A 6,344-nucleotide genomic window follows, 5' to 3' on the forward strand; every position below is an offset into this window, starting at 1 on the left:
TCAAGGTTTGTCTCCAGGGACACTGCCAAAAATTCCCTTGTGGAATCTTTGAGGATTTATCAAAAATTTCTTGGAATCTTTACAAAAAAAAGCAAGAATTCCTCTGAAGATTCATCTTAGTATCCCTCTAAAATGCATTCCTGCCCAAGGATTGCTTTGAAAATTTATCTAGGAACTCCTCCGGAGATTATTCCAGGAATTCTCCGAGGAATTCTCCATGATATTTCTTCAGAAGTTTCTCAAGACATTTCTAAAAAAAAAACATTTTTCTTAATAGTCCCTGGAATACTATAGGAAATTTCTTCATGGATTGCTACAAATGCTCATGCTTGCGTTCATTCATACATATCTTTAAACATTTCTGAATACATTCCTTTAGAAATATTGTCAGATATTTTTAAAGGAATTTTTCTTTGAAATTTTTCCGAAAATTCAAGTAGAAATTTTTGAAGAAATTCTTCAAGGAATTTCCTCAGGAAATCCACCAAAAGTTTCTTCAAAAATGCAGTCCCAGGAGCATTTTTTCATAAACATTCGGAGATTCTTTCAGACATTTCTCTATGATTTTCCATTCAAAATTTTGAAACTTTTACAGAAATTATCGCTAAAATTTCTCCAGCGGTTGCTTCAGATTTTCTCTTTTATTTATTCAGGCACTTTCTCGGGCATTGATATGAAAATTTCTTTAAACATTTTTTAAACGATTTTTCTGGAAGTTTCTTCAGGTATTCCTGCAGATATTGCATTTATTGAGACCATCCTTAGGAGATTCTTCCAGAGTTTTTCCAAGGACTTTTTAAACAATTCCTACAAAATGTATCCTTTAGCATTTTTCAAGAAATAAAAAAAAACTTTTTTTATAAATACCTGCACAGAGTTTTACATTTCCTTCTGTTATTATTTCAAAGATTCCTTCAATTTTTTTTTCTTTTTTCAGTGGTTTTCTAAAGAATTCCATTTGAATTTTGTTTATTGTTGGCGATTTTTATATACAAATCTCTTCAGAAATTTATTATTTTTTAATTGAAAATTCCTTCATAGGTTCGTATTTCTAGAAATTCTTCAAAAAAAAAAAAACCTCCAGGGAACCATCAGAAATTTACTGAGGGATTTCTTCAAGAATTCTACCAGTACTTTTATCTGTGATTTCTGCAGACGTTCCTTCAGAAAGTTATCTATGGATTCTTCCAGGAGTCCCTTCAGAAGTTTCTCAAGCATTTTTTCCTTGGAATTACTTGCAAAGCCCCATAAGTATCTCATGAATTATTTCTGAGAATTAAGAGATATATTAAAGTGTTTCTTCATGCATTTTTTTAGGCATTATCTAAGGAATGTATCCAGCATTTGCTCAAAGGATAACTTTAGAATTTGCTTTAGGAATTTTGAGCATGAGCATGAGCATTGGTGACCGTACACTTCGTAGTTGCTACTCCGTGATTGACCTGAGCTAGCGAAATTGCACAGAGAACCAATTGGTTGGGGCTTGGGATTTGCCACCATCCTCAATGTACACGGCGCTGGCCACGTCCTTACCGTCTACCTGGGAAGGGAAGGAATGTTAGTTCGATAACTGTTGCTACTAGAGGTTGTATGTACTACTGGACCCTCCACAGTTGTCACGGGAAGGAGTTTTGTTAGTAGGGAGGGATTGATAGTTACATAGATCAAGGATACACTTTGGTAAATGATGCGATCCATGCAACAGTACAGTATACACACAAATGTGTCACCTCACAATTTGGAAGAATGGTGAGACCATGAAAATTTTAAATGAAAATTTATGGAATGATAAATATTTTGCGTCACCTCGCAATTGAGAGGACTGGTGAACCAATATGCTACTCGCCATGAAATCGGTATATTGAAACAAAATATTGTGCCGACACTGACAGTGACGGACCGCACAAACTTAGGCAAAATACTGACGCATAACTATGGATCAAATCAGTGTGGCCAGCACCGTAAGGTGCCGAACTGTTCAAAAATGTAGGAGATTTTTTTTAAACACAAATTTAATTGAAAAATTTGACGGACACTTGAAGTGACGAACTTTGCAGTTGTTGTTGAGTAAATATCTGAAGGATGATTTTAAACTAACAGATAAATTTACTGCATCTTTCAAAGAAAAACAAGAGCTTGTTCACCGATCATCAATCATTCATTCGAGCACCCGTCGACCTATCGCTAAAACGATACAATCGTGCGACACTATTTCTCGACACTCGCATGTACAACAAAGAACATCACAATACTGAACACTAAACACCCGCGCATCTATTGTTTTGATTTTCACTCGAGACAATAGCGAACGCGATCGATTAAGCTGAGATACCCACCCCTTACAGGAGCGATGCATGCACAGCAAAGAACAACACAATACTGAACACTAAAAACCCAGAATTTGCTTTAGGAATTTTTGTCCAGAAATTCTTTTCAAAATAGAGTTTCAAAAAAAAAAACTCGAGGTGCTTTTGAGGGATTTTTTGAGACAATCCTACAGAGATTTCTTAAAAATTCCTTCAGTCATACCTTGAAGAATTCGTCAATTATTTTTGTGCAATTTCTGGAAGAACTTCTGAAAAATCCCCGCAGAAATATCTGAACCGATTCTGCAGGGATGTCTAAAGACATCCCAGGAGACATTTTTGATGGAACCACGAGATTTATAAGAAAATCCTTGTAGGAATTTCTCCAGAAATTACTGAAATAATTTCTCAAAGTATTCTTGTGGGAACCTTGGAGAATATTCGGAGAGAAATGTAGAATTCCCAAATAACTTTTTAAATAATTTCTAAATAATCCAAGGAATAACTTTTGAAGAAATCCTCAGCCAAAATTCCTCAAACAATCCCTAAAATTTTGAAGAAGTCTCTGGAGATAATCTCCTTGAAACCCTGTAGAAATTTTTGAAGAAATCGCCAGTAGAATCCCTGTAGAAATCTTAGGAAGTACTTTTGAATGAATCTCTGAAGGAAAATTCAAAGTCATCCCAAAAGGAATTTTTAAAGGAATACTGGGATGAATTTCTTAATAACTCCCTGCAGATATACATGGAAAACCTACTCAAGTATTCACACAAAAACGTTGGGATTTCTGCAGGAGATATTGCTTATATTTCTCATGTTTTTATTCGTGAGTTCCAGCACTGATTCCAGAGCTTGTTTCCAGAGCTCTTCCCGGTATTTCTAACCAAAAATTGTCTCTAGGTCTGGGTGTTGAGATATCTTCGATAGTTGCTTCCGGAATTGCAGCAGTTTTTCTTGAAATGTCATCAGGGACAACTTACGATATACTTTGTAAGAAATTTATGAAGAATTATAGGGTGGAACTCAGGTGAAATCTAGAAATCTAGAAATGAACTTTAGAAGAAATCCTGGGGAATATTGGGACTTCTCAGGAAAAAAAGTTCTGGGATTAATTCCAGGAGAAAATATTATGGAAATTCAATGAGAGACTTTGAAAACCTCTAACAGAAATTCAGGAGGGAACTACGAGCGAAATTTTGTGAGGAAATCCAAAAGAAATATTGGAAAACTCTCTAGAAGAAATCTCTGGAAGAATTTCTGCAACATCTAGAGAGAAACTGATGGAAAATCTCGGCGAAAAACTAGAGGGCGAGCACTGGTTTTGGCCAATCTAAGGGAAATATTTGTTTTATTAAACTTAACCAAGAATCTTATGAAAACTACCAATGTGTCAAATGAAAAGTTTCAAACAATGTTTGTAGGAAAAATGCAGGAGTCAATCTGATATTTGTATTAAAAGTGGCACTGGTCATAATAGAAGCTCAGCGTCAGTTTTTGTCATATTCTTCAATTTAGAGTATTAGCTGAACAGTGGCTGATTAATGGTGTCAGTGGTTGAACACAATGACAGCTGAATGTTGGTCTGAAGTATGATTTGTTCAACCTCTTTAAACAGCAATGCATAGATGGCTGAATATCAAGTATAATGGAATATTCTTCATCTGTGTAACCAGCTTGAAAGCATACACCAACATGCAGAATTAATCATCTGTTGTGGAGCGGACCTGGTGTGATGGTTAGAACACTTGACTATCATGTCGAGGACCTGGGATCGAATCCCACTCCCGACAAACTCGCAAAAAAATGTGAGTTCTTCCTTTGGAGGGGGTGGAAGCGTGGGTCCCGAGATGAATAGCCTAGGGCTAAAAATCTCGTTAATACAGATAAAAAAATCATCTGTTGTTCAACCTTTAATCAAATATTTTTTGACTGCTGAACCAAGCATGTATTTGAGAAGCCAACAGCGCTTGTTCAGCCTTAATACAGCCTTAGTTCAACTTATGTTCTTGACTATTCAGACACAAAAAGTAATGCTCTTGTTTTCGAGCATACGTATACAAGTATGTGTGGTATAGGTGCTCAGCTGAGTGACTATAAACCAGGAGGTCCGAGTTCAATTCCCAGTTTTCCCACAGACTAATTTATACACTCTAAAACACCTCCTCTGGTAATAGAAGAAGCTAATGATCAAAACAGGTCATCGAAATTGTTTTTATTTTTATACAATTATTACATTTAATTGACAACTGATTGAGCGTATATTAATTCTTAAAACAGCCTTTTTAAGAACCTCAAATCAGCTAATGGTTGAATAAAATCACCAAAATTAGATGTTTAGGAGCTGAATAAAGGATTGTACCTCTTGTGCTCAGCTTTTGTTCAAATGAAGGCTGATTTGAGGTACTTGGAGAAACGTTTGTACAGCATCAAATTGTTACCTGGGCGGGTACAAATTCCAGGAACAACTCTCAGAATCCCGAAAAAGTCCCGAAAGGAACAATGTATGGAAACAAATACGTAACAATCTTTGCATGGAAACTTGGGAAACTGGAAATCTTTGATAAATTGAGCTGCAGTGGTTTTCAGGAATCCTCAAACGATGCATTTTACCAATTTTGGGCGATTAGTTCAATTGGTCTAACCACAATTTTCCAATAACTTTATCAAAGCTTACTTCTGAAAATTGATCAAAATATTTCCCAGAAAATCTGTAAACCTGGATAAATACCAGGAGAAGTTCCTGAAGAAATTTCTACATAAGTTTCTGTTGGAAAATCTGGAGGAATTCCTGCAGGAATATATCCGGTGCATATTAAAATCCGGCAGACATTTCAACAAAAATTTCAAATGGAATTCATCGAATAATTCTTGCAGGAATTTCTGGAATAGTTCGTAAAGAAATGCCTGAAGGACTGCTTGTAAAAATGTAATTCCTAAAAGAACACTTGGAAGAATTTTTGAATGAATCGCTGCCAAAGTTTTTTAAGAAATCTCATGGAAGTTTTCTAATAAAAATACCTTAAATGTTTAATGAAGAAATTCATAGAAATTTTCTGAATGAATCAATGGAAGGTTTTCATAAGAATCATGTGGAGAAATTATGTATAAAATCAATGGCAGGTTTTCCAGCGGAACACCTAGAGAAATTTCTGTAGAAATTCCAAATTTACTCAAGGAATTTATGAAAGGTTTTCTAGGAAATTTTAGCAGAAATTTGTGGATCAATCTCTAGTGAACATGGAACAAATTCGAAAGGAATCAATGGAGGATTTGCTAAGCAATATGAGAAAATTCTTCTATTAAAAAGGTTCTTTGAAAGACTTTCTGAAGGAAACTTTGGTAAAATTTCTGAAAAAATCTATTTAACGATTTACGATTAAAAAATACCTGGAAGAATATTTGAAGGAATTCTTAGAGGGGATTTCTGAAGGAATCTCTGCTGACTTTTCTATACATAGGAATCCATGGTGGAATTACTGGTGAAATTTGCTGAAGAGTTTTTAAGTAATCCTTATAGATATTTTTGCAGGTATCTCTATAAGAATTACTGGAGGAAATTTTGGAAAATTTCTGAAGAAATTCATTGAAGATTTTCCAGAAGGACTCCTGGACAAAAATTGTGAAATAGTATTGAAAAATAGAGTAATGAAGATTTTTCGAAGGAATCTGTAGATGAATTTCTGAAGGTATCCTTGAAAGAAATTAACAAATTTAACGCTGAAAGAATATCTACCGATTTTTTTTATGGAAAATGTCGGAAACCGTCTTATCAAATCCTTGGAGAAATATCTGGAGAAAGCCTTTCACTAATTTCTGAATTAATTCCAGAATATCTTCCTGAATTGCTTAAGGAATAAAAGAAACATTCAATGAATGAGAAGAAAATCTTCGAAAGTAACCTCAAGACATTCCCCAGTGAGAATATTCAGGATTTTTTAAACTAAAATCACTGTAATTTTGAAAGCATTTTGATTTTGCTTTACTCATTAAAAAGCTAAGCTAGTTATAATAAATAAAATAGTAGATAAATTCTCAGGT

Source organism: Aedes albopictus, chromosome 2, assembly GCF_035046485.1.
Source record: "Aedes albopictus strain Foshan chromosome 2, AalbF5, whole genome shotgun sequence".
In the NCBI taxonomy this organism is placed as follows: Eukaryota; Metazoa; Arthropoda; class Insecta; order Diptera; family Culicidae; genus Aedes; species Aedes albopictus.